The 15,053-nt window shown below is 36.3% G+C and overlaps 1 protein-coding gene across 2 annotated transcripts in view; it reads left to right on the forward strand.

Moving 5' to 3' along the window:
- Positions 1 to 1,936: 1,936 nt before the first annotated feature.
- Positions 1,937 to 15,053, forward strand: part of FAM53A (family with sequence similarity 53 member A) — an 84,054-nt gene continuing 70,937 nt past the window's right edge. The window contains exon 1 of one of the 2 annotated variants that reach the window (XM_053704236.1): positions 1,937 to 2,094. The gene's annotated coding sequence lies outside the window, so the exon portion shown is untranslated. Of the gene's footprint in view, positions 2,095 to 5,335; positions 5,379 to 15,053 lie in introns of those variants that run through there. The other variant, XM_053704237.1, reaches the window with a different exon arrangement.

The following is a 15,053-nucleotide window of genomic DNA, read 5'->3' on the forward strand; positions in this document are numbered from 1 at the left end:
ATGACCTGTGTTGAAATGGCAATAAAGACAGGTAATATTTGTTGTGTATGAAGGGTACATATAGTAATATTCACTTATAAGATGTAAATCAATATATCTCACATCCAATATAAATTGACACATGGGTATATATATAATACTGATGTTACTGATAGGGTATGAATTGTCCGGTGTTTTAAGTGATTGGTTTGACACAATTGCAGAGGAGGAATATTTATTATAATAATTAAGTGGGCAGCAAGGTTTTAAGGGACATTTTACTCAAAAAATGTTCTTCCCTTTAATTTGTTTGCAATTATCCACTTTACCTGCTGGAGTGTATTAAATTGTTTACAAGTATTTCCTTTACCCTTATGAATGCATTTGAAATATTTTATTTAGCCTGTGGTATCCCCACCCATCCTTAAGTATTTTGGCCTCAAGGCCAAGCTGTGTTAACACAGCCGGTAGAATAAATTACACTCCCAGAGGGTTCTAGAAGAGATAAGGTAATACAATTATTTTCCATTGTTCTCTCCAAGTATTGGTGATTGGTTTATGGACAGATATAAGATAAAGAAGCAGGTTATATGTAAAAAATGTGATACAGTAATGAGATCTGATTATACCTAAAAGCTCAGTTTATTCTATTAAGTTGTAAATTCAAAACACAAAATCAGCTATTTCAAATACACAAATAAACCTTAAAAAAGAAAATCTCATACATGTTATACTCTGCAGCAAGTAAAAGAAGTAATTGGAAAGAAAAAAACAATTTTATAGTATACTGTCTCTTTAACTTTTGAGATGCTGCTAAAATGTATGTGTTTGTTAAGGCTTCCATTGAGTTACGTTGCTTTTTTAGTCAGTGCAAGGGTTGCTGTGCTTGCTTATGTGCGGCGAGATGAAACTGCAGATTTTCTCAATTCTGTGTGCGTAAGTCCTTGCGCTGTATATTGGATATAGTTCTATGTTAGTTTATGGAAGTAAAAAATGCAGGCGGCGGGTAAAATATATGCGCGTAACTTGTATACTACACCGTATATGTGATACCAAAACCGTGTAAAAACCGGCGTCGCCACATATGTAATGGAGCCCAATGTATCCATATAGGAGCAGAGCTGGGGAAAAATCCATGAAAAAAACAGGGATTTTACACCACAAATTAAATTTCCATTTTTTGTTCTGGACTGGAGTATTGCTGGTAGCTCTGATTTGAACCACATCTCAATTTTTGAAGTAAAATAATGCTGTATGGCGAAGTTAGAAAATAGCAGCAGCTGCTTTCTTATACATAAGCATTATGTTTTTTTAATTTAGAAGAGAACTCTAATAATCAACAGCAGTATTTTTGAACATTATGAGTAAAATGCATTATTACATTTAGAGAAAGGGAATCAAGTAAAAAAAAAAAAGGAGAGATCAGCTTTATAAACGAACTACACTCGTCACTGAGTAGAAAACTATAATAGACACAGTATTGCAGGTCTACACATGAGGAGGAAGCACACTGACTGAGCACTAACGCAAAAACGAAAGTAAGGAAACAGTGACACTGTGACCTCAGCACACGTTGCCTGCTCTTGCCACCTCCCACTTCCCCAGTGCTCAGCCTCAACTCCAGACTGAGACTGACTCTGGTTCCCACGAGGTTCTTTGTTTATAATTTGCAAACTGGGCTGTACCATTCCGCTTACTGGTTTAGAAGAAAGCGTCGTACTTGTTAATCTTATAAAAACCAAATCAACAACTTTGTAACGCTTAATATTATAACATTTATAATATCGCTTTTATAATTGTTGTATTTTCGTAAACATACACAATTATTTTTTTAATTTACAACTTGTGTTCACATAATCTTTATCAGTACACCCCTGACTCGCCTTGAAGAATGGTATGGCCTGAAGTTATAAAACCTCCTGTACAAAGGACCTGAACCTTACAAGTTTCCCTACAAATCAGGGGACAAGAAACTTTAGTTGGTTCGTAGAAAGTAGTTAAACAAAAGATAAGCACTTTTTTATTTTATATTTTAATCTCCAATTTGAACTTTTACACACTTTCCTGGAGACTTTTTGATTATTTTATTTCTTTTTGAGGACTTAACAGATTCAGGTAACTGGTTTATTGGTGTATCTGCTAGCAAAGGGATGAATGGGAAACAGGCAGGAAACGCAGACTATAATTGTATTATTTGCTGAAATGGCTTAGTAGCAGTACAGTATTTGCACCACAGTCCCTCTTAGTACTGCACATGTATATATAAAATGTATTGCATGAATGCATAATTCTGCAGTTGTAAGCCTCCATGTTTCTATCCACATGTGTATTTGCTTTCTGTATATCTTAGTTTTGATACATTAATTAATGCATAATTAAGCAATTTCTTTAGTTTTGATTAATGTATAATTTAGCAATTTGTATATACAATGTAACACCAATATTCATGTGTATCTCCTGTGTATTTCTGTATGGAGTCTGTGATATAGTTAGTAAATCATTGTAACTAATTTGTAATTCTTGCATTTTTCTTTTACCAGTTTTGACCCTGTTTTCATAAGATTGCATATGCAGAATGCACACTGGCAATTCCCCATTCATGCAATGCACTCATTTACTAGGCTGCAGTTTAGTGACTGTTCAGAAGGGCTATAACAATGCTGCTTCCTGGGAATTAGACAGCACAGGCTAGAGTTACTCTTGAGTGTAACCCAACTCCTCAGCAGCTGCTTTCATGAAATGTTCCCTTAAAGCCCCTAATAAAAATATGTTTTTACACCACCCCTATGATTAAGCAACAAACTATTTCTTATTATTGCATGCTTTATATTAATTAATCCTTTGATCTATCTTGATAAATTTACTGAGAATGAGTTACCGTTTTCTATTTTCATTCAATACACAAAATAGTTCCACCAAATTCAATAGAATGTGGCATATATACAGAATTGGAATTTATGGATTATTTTGATGGGGAAAAAAATCCATGAAAATATGGTCTAAAATTGAATGCATTTTAAACATGTATTTACTTTTTATCATTTACAAATATTAGTACAGTTTGCTATTTTAAGAGCTATGAGTTCAAGAAATACTATGAATTTTATTGCTGAACCTTTACAGTTTTTTTTTTTTTGGTCTCGTTGCAGAACTAAGCAACAGCAGAATGTAGGAGGTGCTTAACTTTTTGAAAAGTCTGGGCACTATCAAATTGTTTCTGGAAACATTTTGTGGTTACAGTATACCAGAAAGCCATTCTCCTACAACTGCACCAACTTTTGTTTTCAACCCAACGCTAGTATTTTGTTTTTCGTATTGGTATGTTTTTATATTGGTCCCCCATCATATATTTGTCTAACTTATACTTGGTACTGTTGAATAAGTTGGCGAATCATACAGAGATTTTTTCCCCCTCCCTTGCATTAGTTTGTATTTTGTTTTAAAGATGCACTTAAATACATCTGGTTGTGGGTAATTTCACACAAGTTCTTTGTGGTATAAAATTCCCCTTGCTGCTTGTAGACTAGATTAATTATCTTTTTGCAGACACTTTGCTTGTTTTAAGTCACAAAACATGATATATATCTGGTCTGTATGATTTAAAAACTATTTTTTGTAAATAGAAATTTGTAGGTAAATCAGGTGTGGTTTTCTGCCTTCTGCCTGGCCTTTATTGAAATAATAAATGTGTTCTGTAATTCTGGTTGACTTGCTGGGCTCATGGTTTACTTGGGAGAATTTGAATTATTTTCTCCACCATGTGGCGCTTTAATTCTTTTGTGATCTGTTGATACACAGTATGTTGTTTTCTTTTTCTGATCCCTGAGGATTCAAATAAGAAACCGTGAGAAAATTTTGTTTAACATTGAAGCACAATTTCTAAATGGTGTGGAGATATTCGATGGATTTTTTTTTATTGTTTCTAATTGGTGAGATTTATGACCCCTACATATATTCCATAACGTATTTTTTATTTTGAAGTAACACGGTTGACCTTTATTGTTGATAAAATAGACAAAAAATTCCAAAGTAATATTTCAGAATCATGTAACTTAAGATATTATATCTGCCTTTATCTGTTTTATTGAGGCCTATAACGTTGTAAAGATAAGAAGCCTATAACTATTCTTATACCTGTAAATCATATTCCCAGGTGGGTGAATGGAGTTAAGTTTCGTTTTAAAGGGTGTGATCATCTTTATTATATCTATATAATTGTCTTTCTGTTATTATTGTAATATGTTGCTAGCCACCCTTACCGTCAATGGGTACCCCCTTATTGCCCAGAGTAAATCATTTGGCAGATCAGATTTTTGGGTATTCAGGTTTTTGTTAAAATAATGTAAAAATGACATTCCCATGGTTTTCTTTGACTGTATGGGGGAATATGCCTATCTCTGGGCTTCACAGGAGAAATCATATGAAAAAATGTAACTGAAACAATAGAGCTAAAGAATAATTACTGCTTTTTTTGCAGCCAAATGGGTTATAATTGTTTTTCAATTTTTTTGTCTGTGTGTAATTTAAAACTGTGCATATGTGGAACTGGAAGCCATTTTGAGATTTGGAGCAGACTTTAAACATTTTATATTTTCGTTATTAAAGTGTAACAAGAAGTAAATTGTAACTGAAGTTAATGTCATTATAAGGGAACAACAAACAGCACTCTCACAAATACATTATTCATTTTACACATTGCTCATATTTGTCTGCCAAGCCCACATGCCATTGTATGACATTGTGATGGGTAGTAGAAGTTATGATTAATAGTTGTCTGCTTTAATGTTTGTATAATTAAAAATATACATTTTATTTTCTGAGACAGCAAATAAAGTGCATGATTAATTAAGGGCAGTTTATTTTCACTGTTTGTCCCTTTTAAATGCACAGGTAATATATTGCAGACAATAATTTTCATTAGTGCCTTCATGAAATAGAAAAGAAATGAATATCTGTGATTTTGCACATTAACAAAGGTTTAGGCCTCTTACTGCGGGGGCCAGCCATATGGTTAAACTTTTTTTTTTTTTACAGTTACAAAAACCATTCTGAGATAATGGTAAGAAAATGTAATTATATGTTTTTTGTGTTTTTATATGTTTTTATTATGTATAGTGTAAATTTTCTTTCAGAATTCTAGCACTATTTTTTGAACTCAAATTCAGTTTGAATAAACTGCATGTGGTTATTGTGCGGTACTTTTGAGTTTTTGCAATAAAGCTGTGTTAAAAAAAAAAGAAAGAAAAAAAGCTCTTTAGTAGTGTAATATTCTGACCAATCAGTGCTAGCTAGGCGGAGTTTGGAGCACAAGAGGCGTGTGCATATCTTATTTCTTCCTTGCAGCCAGTTTGTGTTGGTCATATGCAGGGAAGCAGCCAGGAAGGCAGCGTGCTGCACAGGTACTATGTATTGTCTAGGCACAGGCTGACTCCAGCACCTCCTATAGTACTTGTAGTATATCCTGCTTACTTCATGGCAATTGTACTCGACCCAGGGACTGGACTCACTCTTAACCCTTTAGTTAAAATGCATCTCTGAATCCTTGGCTGCCAGCGAGGGCTGCAAATCATTGCATTGCAACCCCTCTCTGGCAGTCAAGTAGTAAAAGTATATTTTAAATAATCCACCTTGTTTCAGTTTATATCTTGTCTGCGTCTCTACCTGGAAACATAATTGGCAATAACTTCATTCTTTGGACCAATATGCAAATATACATGAGATTTATGACCCTGATGAGCAATAAAACACAAAAAGGAACTTCTTAATGGGATTATATATATACTTTTTTACTATTGGTTTGCAAGTGTTAATCTTTTATTTTGTATATAATTATAATAGTGTATGCTTTCAGTACATAGCTCGGCTATTGTTTCTGCAACTATACACCCCAGATGTTAATATTCATGCTTTTATGTGTGTGTCTGTCCTGTTTTGCTGAAAATCTCACCCGTCATCCAGGCCGACTCACATGCTAATAATCCCAGCTGGGTTGAAAGATGCAGTTGTAAAGAATCCAGTTTATACTGCGTGCTGGGAAGTTTTTTTTCTCTTTCTGTCTGTTGCTTCATATATGATGACGCTTTGTATCTATAAAGGGAACCACAGCTATTTCTAGAAGCAGGTTTTTTATATATATATTTATTTTATAGATAATGAGGGCACAGTGCATTATGTTTATATATTGATGGAAAGAAAAGTGATTTTTGCAAACCGTTTTCCAAAATATACACATAAATTAGCTTTACATGTTGCAATATCTTTCCTTACTGTTAGAGGAAATACTTTCCCAGATATATATATCTCCTCACCATGCCATGAAAATACCCAAGAGTGGATACATTGTTTTTAATTGCAGGCTCTTGTAGTGCATTCATATTTATTGTTCAAAATATATTCGACATATCGTTTTTTTAGGTTTTGATTTTGTTCCAGGCTTTTTCTGTCTCTGGAAGAGAGAACTCTTATGTAAGGTGGAATGGCCAGATGAGAGGGTTATCTTAGGTGAGACGTGATCTCATGAAATTGACAAACTGATGCCATTTGAGTTTATAAATAGAAACCCTCTTGCAGTACCAGGTCCTCCAGGCAAAATGGGGGAAATGCTGAGTGCTAATACCCTTCTGATCAGATAAAGACATGGGGGATGGCTTTTAAAAAGTGCTGCTAGGCCTCAGATGAGTGTGAACAAGTAGCTTTGTATCTCATTGTCTGTTTTATGTGCATTATTAAATCCCAGCAGACGTGCAAGTGCTGATTAACTCCTTAGCTGCCAAGATGGTTTAATCACTACTTTTCAGACATTGTTCCCTACACATACATTTTTCTAATGTCTAATTCTTTTTGGTGTATGCGTGTGTTTAACACTACACATATTATGGCTAACTTGCACAGTTTAGTATACAGAGTTGGAGAAAAAAAAAATGAAATAGTAAATTAAACTCCTGAGGGCAGGATGGATATGTAAAGAAAACCAGAGGCCAGAGTTGACATAAAGGGAATGGGAACTGTTTATACTAAGAGTACACTAGTGCTTTAATTTAATCCATGCTCAGACCATTCTAGTTTCAGGCACATTTTAGGTTGGAACATGTGTTCAGGTTTATTTGACTGCCGAGTGATTGTTGATATTACCCTGGCTTCCCTCTGAAGATTACAAGATATAATGTTACCCAGTGAACTGCATTCATTTTTGCCAGTTCTATTTTAAAGTTAACTAAATTGTACAACCCAGCCACCAAGTTTTGCTTTGTAAACAATACTGAATTGTATCTGGGTATTATCATTGTTTAAATGTGTAATTACATTTTCCCTTTCTATATATTGGACATAATATAATCTGACTTTATGTTCATACGTCCTACGTGTGTCATTTCTGGCTTTTCATGAATGTGGCAAGTACCCTTTTTATACCACGTTGTAAACCCGGTGTTCTTAATGAATAGTGTTTACTCGAATCCTCTCACATCATCCTTTCTGCTAGACTTCTTGCCATACATTGTAAATCTTTCTTTTCATGACTGCACCACAGTGAGAACCAACATTTGGTTTGAATTTATAACCTTCTAATAAAAATGTATTCTTATTGAGCGGCTAGACGTATTGCTAATATTTTTAAGGCACATTTGTGAGATTTTAGCTTTGTTTTATTTAAGCAATGCTGACCTTGTATCTTAACTAACTAAAACTATTTTTTTTTACTCCTTTAAAATATCTTGTTTAGGCTAAAAGTATCTTTTCTCTTCACTACTTTAGCACTGTATTCGTTGCATCTAATTGGTAACTTTTTAAATGTTTTTTATTATTTATTTTATTTGCAACAATTTCCAGACTTTTTTTTTTTTTATTTATTTTTTGTTTTGAAATGCACTTTTTAGAACTGGAGGCAAATTGGATGAGGCTGATAGAACTCAGCTTCTTAATTACAGATTACTTGAAAATATAAATATTAGTGAATCTACAATTTAGGATATTTTTTTTTAACCTTAATATTGCCCTTTGATTTGTGTAAATTTGACTTCAAAGGATAGGAAACCCAAATTATTTCTTTCATTATTCACACAGAGCACTGGTTTTTAAACCTGTCATAAGGCCTCCCCAACAGGTCAGATTTTCAGGATTACTTTGGGTGAGAGCAGGTAAAATAACAGTTTACTTATCACCTGATTTTCACCTGTGCTCTAGTTCAGATATCCTCAAAATATGGACTGTTAGTGAGGCCTGAGGACAGGTTTGAAACCAGTGACAGAGCATGAGATTTTAAGCAACTTTCCTATTTATTATCTAATTTGCTTTGTTCTTTTACTATTCTTTGTTGAAAATAATACTTAGGTAGCCTCAGGAGCAAGAAAGCACTACTGGGAACTACCTGCAGGTCTGTATGTGTGTGTGTGTATGTATATATATATATATATATATATCTATATATCTCTCAAAGAAAACTCAGTGTTCCATATATAGTTTCAAATATATTGTATTTTTGTATGTATATATAATTATACACCCCCCTCTGGTCATTGGCTTACTTGGTATGTTCAAATAGCTCACAGCAGTGCATTGCTGCTCCTTCAACAAAGGATACCAAGAGAACAGAGCAACATTGATACTAGAAGTAAATTGGAAAGTTGTTTCAAATTGTATGCTTGTAGAATTAATATTGCATAAGAGAATCCCTTACCAAAACAAGAAATGCTAGATACATACTATAACAAAGATGGTTCCCAAATATGGAATAGGCATTCCAGTTAAAGTGAAAGTAAAGTCAGGGGTTGCGCCATTTATATATCGAAATTACATGCAAAATAAAGTTAACTTTTATTCATGAATTTTTAAACATCTGTTTCTAAATACCTTTGTTTCCCTTTCGCATTGTGTGCAAATCGCTAATCGTTCCTCCACCCGTGTTAAAAAAATAAATAAAAAAAATATATATTTTGCTGTGACAAATCTATCGGTATCTAACTGATTAGCTCCCCCATTGGCATCTCCAGCATCAAGAACAACGCCCACGGCTTCTAATGCGCATGCGGCTAACTCCAAATTCATTATGTTTCTTAAAGCGCGTTCATGCTAGCCGCATGCACATTGACAATGGCAATCCTGCTCTCAGTATGTATCAGCATAGTGAGTGTAAGTGCGCATGCACACATTTTGGATTGTTGGGTACGAGTGCGCATCCTTACGCAATTGACTGTTCTGTCAGTTGAACAGTGAAGACGGCATAAACCAGGAAGAATGCGAGGGGGCGGAGGAACACAATGCGATCTGTAAAAATAAAATTATTTACAGATTCTTATATTTTTTTTTTTTTTTTTTTAAAAAAGTTAGCGACTTAAGTATTTATTAGGAAGGCTAACTGCAGCTTGATTCACTGGAAGCAAAATTAACTTTCACTTTAAGCATTATGACAAAGTAATCACCATATTTCTGTTTATTGACATTAAAATGTAATAGCAAATGTCGTCTTTGTCATTCGTTCTGCTTTTCAAATGTTTCTATAAAATGAATGGTGAGATTCACGTATATTTAACATTCAAATGTATTTGCATGTTGATTTCTGTAGACCTACATTGTCTATGAAATTCAACATTCAAGTGATAGAATTTTATATTTTAATGTTTCATTTGATGTGGGGAACATTTATTTGAATAAAAAAAAACGCATTTTTCATATTTTTTATTAATGTGCAGAAACATTCTGCCATCCCTAATTACACCCCAGATTTCCTTGAGGCCTTGCTTACTCACACAATGGTGCAAACACACCCTAGGCCCAAAACCACAAATATAATTAGCCATGAAATTTCTTATTGACTTCAAATCTTGCAAGGCCTGACAAGTGAAGCCACTCAGGGGCATTGCAATATAGAGGATAAAGTACACTGAACTTTTTGTTATGAATACAAACATTATCTGCAGTTAAACACCGCATTCCAAAAAATGTGCATACAAATACATTTTAGAAATTGGCAAATCATTTGCAAGTTTACATATGTGTGATCATTGCGTGCTGCGCGTGTACACATGTGAGATCATTGCGTGCTGCGCGTGTACACATGTGAGATCATTGCGTGCTGCGCGTGTACACATGTGAGATCATTGCGTGTACACATGTGAGATCATTGCGTGTACAGATGTGAGATCATTGCGTGTACAGATGTGAGATCATTGCGTGTACAGATGTGAGATCATTGCGTGTACAGATGTGAGATCAGTGAGATCGTTGCGTGCTGCGCGTGTACACGTGAGACCGTTGCGTGCTGCGCGTGTACACGTGAGACCGTTGCGTGCTGCGCGTGTACACGTGAGACCGTTGCCTGCTGCGCGTGTACACGTGAGACCGTTGCCTGCTGCGCGTGTACACGTGAGACCGTTGCCTGCTGCGCGTGTACACGTGAGACCGTTGCCTGCTGCGCGTGTACACGTGAGACCGTTGCCTGCTGCGCGTGTACACGTGAGACCGTTGCCTGCTGCGCGTGTACACGTGAGACCGTTGCCTGCTGCGCGTGTACACGTGAGACCGTTGCCTGCTGCGCGTGTACACGTGAGACCGTTGCCTGCTGCGCGTGTACACGTGAGACCGTTGCCTGCTGCGCGTGTACACGTGAGACCGTTGCCTGCTGCGCGTGTACACGTGAGACCGTTGCCTGCTGCGCGTGTACACGTGAGACCGTTGCCTGCTGCGCGTGTACACGTGAGACCGTTGCCTGCTGCGCGTGTACACGTGAGACCGTTGCCTGCTGCGCGTGTACACGTGAGACCGTTGCCTGCTGCGCGTGTACACGTGAGACCGTTGCCTGCTGCGCGTGTACACGTGAGACCGTTGCCTGCTGCGCGTGTACACGTGTGAGACCGCTGCCTGCTGCGCGTGTACACGTGAGACCGTTGCCTGCTGCGCGTGTACACGTGTGAGACCGCTGCCTGCTGCGCGTGTACACGTGTGAGACCGCTGCCTGCTGCGCGTGTACACGTGTGAGACCGCTGCCTGCTGCGCGTGTACACGTGTGAGACCGCTGCCTGCTGCGCCTGCGCACGTGTGGCTTCATATAGCTCATTTAAAAGCACAGTATTGCCGCATGGTTTGGGATGTTTAGTAAATGTTCAGCAGCTTTTTATTTCTACAGATTTTTTTTATTTTTTTTGTGTACAATAGGAAATCCCCGGCTCTGGCTAGCAGAGCTCCCCCCAGACACATTCCTTTGTCCAAACAGTGCTGATAGCAGCCCTGGTCACCTCCTGTGGTTTGATAGTTTATTCCTTTACTTATGATTAAAACTTTCCTTTGCACAGCTTCATTCCTGCTATAAATTCCCATGAAGCTTTTTTTGTATGATGCTGTTTCCTGTGGAATCTGAAGCAAGTCTGTGCAGCTTCTTACAAACTGTTTTTCTCCCATGTCATATCTTTGTACTTTACCCAATATGTTCAGAAATATATTACACTTATTTAGTGCTGCTATACTGTACAGCAGTTCAGTCTGGGCTGGTCCTTATTAAAGGACACAATAGCAATGACATTACATGCTCTAATTTGGTATCACTAGTCACTCACAGAACACTTCTTGTCCTTAGCGGTACTTTAACTATGCATTTACCCATGTTGTGGGGTTTAAACACGTAGAGCTTATCATTTTATCACTAGTATTTAACGGAAACAGATTGTTACAAAACCTCAAACAACTAACTTGTTTTGTTCCAAAATGAACACTTTAAACATCTTGGTTCTACGATAATCTTCCAATTTGGGTGATTGTTGCCTACGAAATGCAGATCTTCAGGGTTTTTTTTTGTAATAAATCACTGAGGCCACTCTTGTTACCATTCAGTGAATTAATGTTTAGTAATGAATGGCCAGAGAGGCCTAATCGTTCAGAGGTACGCAATGCAGACATGTTTTTGTAGGTCTCTACAGTATATGCCTTTCAGGTTTGTGTTCCTGTTTGTAGTGTAATACTATTTAGGATATAGTGTTGGCTGCTAATATCCTTTTGATAAAGAATTATAAAATGCTTATTTTTTTATTTTTTTTCCTGAGGCCTCATTTTTAAAGCCATGCCAACTTTATAATTTCTCTGAAATATATCTGTTCCTTTTCTAACCCCACTTACATATTTTGCTGTTGGCAAAAAACAAAAACAAAAAAACCCCTCCTAAATAACAAAAACTCCAGCAACTACAAAGTCTGCAGTGATTTAAATATCTGCCAATGGCTAGATGCTTTGTCATAACTGTATTGCTGATTTATAGCCGTGTGCAGTTTCCTACCATTAGTCTTGCACACCTTTCTCATGGTTAACTTTGCTTTTATTTTTCATTTCAGAGCTGTCAAGTTGATCTTTTACACTGTGACCAAATGGGCCTGTTCAGCAGCTCTGGATTTTATTACTCGGCTGTTTTTAGCCTAGAATAAAACTAATGAACCTAATTGGAAGAGAGGGCTGCCTTATGCAACTCCTCTCAGACATAACATTTTACTTTTTAGAAGCCAGAGAGCAATAAGAAGGGGGGGGCTCTTGTAGTGTTTCTAAAGCCACCCGATCAGTTTATAAACAAACCATATATCTTACAACATGTATTATTGCTCAATTGTCTCTCCTTGTTTCTTGCACTGAAAAATATTAACTTTGGCCTAGAATCAGGATCAGTTGGCATTTTCCATAGCTTATATATATTGACAGTTTTACCATCACTTTACAGGACACAAAGTACAGGTTTAAAAAAATTGCTTTTTATAGACCTATTTTAATTGTTTTTATTTTAACGCTTAAGTTTTTTTGTATCTCTTTTCACTCTGAATGGCACAAGGGTGTATACATGTACGTGCTACTGCTGTACACAGTCTGGTCTCAATAAGCTACAGCAGGAAGCATCTGGATTCAAAATTACTGACTTTGCCTTTTTTGTAGCTGATTGCAAGAAGCTAAACTTATATTTTGGTTTGGAATAAATTATTCTTGTTAAAACTGGAAACCCAATTTTTTTTTTATTTTATTCTAAAAGTCTAAATTTAAAATGAGCAACATACAAGACGTTCCATACATCTGGGCTATATTCACTAACGCTCTGGGACGGTAAAAAAAATCAGAAACCGTCAAGAGTGTGTGGATCCTATGAAAGGAAACATTTACATTGTATTTATATATATATATTTTTTTTAAATGGGATGCTCCTGTTTTTAGCAAAACTAGTTTTATTTTTATGCTTGTAGGGGCATGTCCATGTCTTCCAATTGTGCTGTGGGAATTTTCAGTCAATAAGTGGTTAATTCCTGGGGAAGAGCACAAACATGCATTTCCTGTTTAAACGACTTTTAAAGGGAAATAAAACTGCTTATTTTTTCCTTGCAGAATGAGCACATTTCAGTGCAGACACTTCTTAGTGAGATAAGTAACCAGATATTACAGAACTTAATGTTCTAAAGTCACATGATTTATGCAGCAAAAGTCCTCTATTGAGCATGGGCAAGAAACTAACTGCAGCTTGAGCAGCCATATCAAACTGTTACCTTCCTGTAAAGACCACATCCCCTTTTAGGGCTGTAACAAAGTAATGAACCCTGCCTCAAAGGAATAGTCTAGTCAAAATTAAACTGTTTTTATTCAGAAAGAACATGCAACTTTCTAATTTACTTTTTTCCGTTCTCTTGGTTTCTACACTTAAATGTAAGCATAAGATCCGACCCATTTTTGGTTCAGCACCTGGGTAGTGCTTGCTGATTGGTAGCTACATTTCAGACACCAATCAAAGTGCTACCCAGGTACTGAACCAAAAATGGGCCCGCTTCTATGCTTACATTCTTGCTTTTTCAAGTAAAGATACTAAGAGAACGAAGAAAATTTGATAATAGAAGTAAGTTAGAAAGTTGCTCAAAATTTCATCTGAATCACAATTTTTTTTTAATAATTTTGACTAGACCATTCCTTTTTTTTCCCTTCCAATCCAATGTGTTATTGCTACTCTTTCATATGCATGATGGGAAACTGGAGTTTAAGTCCACCTTAAACAAAAAAGGACACACTAATGGCCTGTAAGCTATACCTGTACAATTGTGTAAAGAAGAAAACGGCTGTTTTTGTTTTTTTTGTTTTTTTTTAAAAACAAGTACCACAAGTCGCCTTACAGAATTACATCCACTTACAAAACCCACAATTTACAAAGTCTTGTGTGAAAAACAAGTTCTGCTCTTCAATTTTTTTTTTTTTCTTGGCAAGGCTGTTTACATACAGCTTATTATTATAAAAATGACGGAATAGCTCAACTGTGTAACACAATTTGATCAAGATATGGGTTTTCTTTTGATATGAAAGAGGATTCACATGATGAGTGCACAAGACTGGACTCCTGAAGATAAGCACAGCTCTTATTTATCTGATAGTCTGATGTGAATGCTGGATGTAACAAAAATGCATTTTCCTTGGGCCTAAGAACAGCACATTAGGGAATAGTGTTGGAAATCTATGGTGGAAAAATCTTTTGGCATCAGCAAGCACACACATTTCTTCTCATTGCCTTATGCAAAGTATTAGCAGGGACGTAAATTTCATGTGTTTATTCATAGCCATTCAAATGAAAGGTGAACCATTAATCACACACCAGTTAATTGCTTCCATCTGAAGCATATGCAGTCATGAATGCCTCATATCTGTCAGACCCTTGATTTTTGCTGTCCTTCAAAGAACTTTGTATATACTTAGAAAATAAGGGGTTAAAACCTACTTTCTTAGCCAATGGGTTGAATAATCTCTTTAAGGTATGTCAATGCAGTGACAAAGGATTTTACATTGATATTGTGATTAAGGTATTATTAATAATATAATTTGTGCAGTGCCCTAACATTTTGTAGTGCTGTGTGTAGATAGGCATATACAATGACAGGGTTTGTGACAAGATTCTAAAACCGAAGACGGTTCTAGCACAGGAGGAGGGCCCTGCTTCGAAGAGCTTACATCCTACAGGTATTGAACTCCTGCCTCCTGGTACCTTAAGCTTTTGAGTAATTTTAAAAGGGCATTCAACATTTCTTGCTTTTGTGCTTTGTCCCACACTCAGAGTCCCTAGTGAGCAGGGCTGGCTCAAGATG

This window comes from Bombina bombina, chromosome 2 (genome assembly GCF_027579735.1).
Source record: "Bombina bombina isolate aBomBom1 chromosome 2, aBomBom1.pri, whole genome shotgun sequence".
Lineage (NCBI taxonomy): Eukaryota > Metazoa > Chordata > Amphibia > Anura > Bombinatoridae > Bombina > Bombina bombina.